This window comes from Trichinella spiralis, assembly GCF_000181795.1.
Source record: "Trichinella spiralis strain ISS 195 chromosome Unknown Scfld6, whole genome shotgun sequence".
NCBI classification, from domain to species: Eukaryota; Metazoa; Nematoda; class Enoplea; order Trichinellida; family Trichinellidae; genus Trichinella; species Trichinella spiralis.
The window spans coordinates 3,458,933-3,461,086 of NW_003526945.1; positions in this window are offsets into that span (position 1 = coordinate 3,458,933).

Here is a 2,154-nt window from a genome sequence, read left to right on the forward strand (position 1 = left end):
CTATTCTCAAGCAATTACTTATTCTAATACTCAAACTATAGCAGTGCTAGAAACTCACTATGCTCAAAAATTGTCCTTTGAAATGATCGACAAATTATTCAACCATTTCACTTTCCGCAAATGAACCCTAAACTCAACTCGAAAGGCATGGGACATGAAAACGTTCAAATGCGGAAAGCCACTCAAATTAATTATAATAATACTCATGATCTACATCCAATTACTCTAATTAACAAATATCTGAATTAAATGCTCGATAACTTACAGCTTGAGTTTATATAAATTACAGACTCAAGAACTCCTCAGTGAAGTTTAACTAATTAGTCTAACTCATCAAATTATACTTACCAAACTTACCCTTGTCTTCTGGATGTCTTCTTTTATCTTCAATTCTTCTGTATCTAAATATAGAAGAATTAATTTAATGAAATAATGCTATAATAAATAAAAAACAAAGCCGTTTTTATTGTTCTTCTTCTTCTGTCATCGTATTGAAACGCCATTGTTCATTCGCCGCACACCGTTCGCCTACAATCATTTGAAATGAGTTTCTAGAGCAACTAATAGTAGCCTCAGGAAAATTTACATAAAGTTCATTTCTATTGATTAACAAGTACGAAACGTATTTCATTTCGTTGAACAAATATTATGCAGGCCACGCATAAGCTCAAAAGCAAACAAATTGAAATGCAAATTCAAATTGAAACTGCACCACGCCTTTGTTTGAGAAGATAAGATTCTTCTATATCTAATAACACACCTTACTCAGTAGTTAAAGCAGAAGTAGATTGAGCAAACATCGCTGTCGATGCTTCTGTTAGTCAACAAAGTCAATTTAACTGGTGCACTGCTAATATGAAATTATTTCTGAAACGGCCCAATTTGCATAAAGGACAGACACTGCGCACGTAGCAGTAAACGCATGCTTACGTAAGTTGGATACTCTAATATGAATTAGAACATAATGTCAACAAAAAATAAACAATAATTGAGCACACTGGTGGCGCTCTATGCCAAGCATAATTAACTATATAAAAATGTTCATTTATCTAATGTCTTCATGGCGCAAAATTTAGAAAAAAATATAAAGTAATAACAAAATTAAATTGAAAACGATTTCTATATAATAACGGCATTTTTCTGTCCTGCATAATAGACAACTCTATGCGCTTGGTCATATTCGACCTGCTAAGTTGAGAATAAAATTGAATGCCATAAGCAAGTGTAAATTGAAAAATTTATTGTCCTCTCCAATTAAATCTAGATGATTACCTAAAATAGCAAATTGAAATATGGATTTGTTCAAAACCTTCAACGTTCAACTATATGTAATTGAGAATTCTGCTCTAAAAGTATTTCAAGTTTACGCATCTTCATGTTGAATATTGCTCAAGTACTTAAATATATATGCATTCATAGCAAAACAAAAGCAAAATAAGTTTCAGTATTAAATTTTCACCTGAATGTAGCATCTTGCCTTCGCATCTTAGTTACGCATCGTCCCGTTTATCGAACAGCACTGTAATAAAATAATAACTATGGATACAGTGTTTGCATTTCTCTCATTTGCGTATTACTTAGTAACCTTCTTATCGTTAATTTTCAATTTAAATAATGTATATTATTGTATATCCAATTATTGATTATCTTTCTATGATTTTATTTTTGAAGTATGCTTTAACTTCATATTAAATGATGCATTTACTTTTCCACATTTTATCTGTTATATTTCATCTTTATACTTTCTATACTGTGCTCATGTAAGATAAAACTGTTTGCTGGAATTACGTCATTAATTTGAACTGGTTTTTTTCACTGGCAATATTGCAGCTGTGGTGCAGCCGAGCCGGCAATCATGAGTTACATTAATAGCTGCAGATTTTCATATACCTTTAATTTATTGCTGTGTGATTCATGCCTGAATTCTAGATGTATTTTAATGTTGTTTATGATTTTTGCCTTTCGTGCTTGCTTGCGCACAACGAGACGTGTGATGATTTTCTGCCAAGCTTCACATTCCCTCGTCAGCCCAACAAAAATGTGAACCAGATTAACAGATACAATTTTGCATTAGTCGCCACAAATGCATTTTCATTCCACAGCTTCGCTATCTTGCACCTATTTTTCTAAAATTTCTGCCTAAAATTTAAAAAA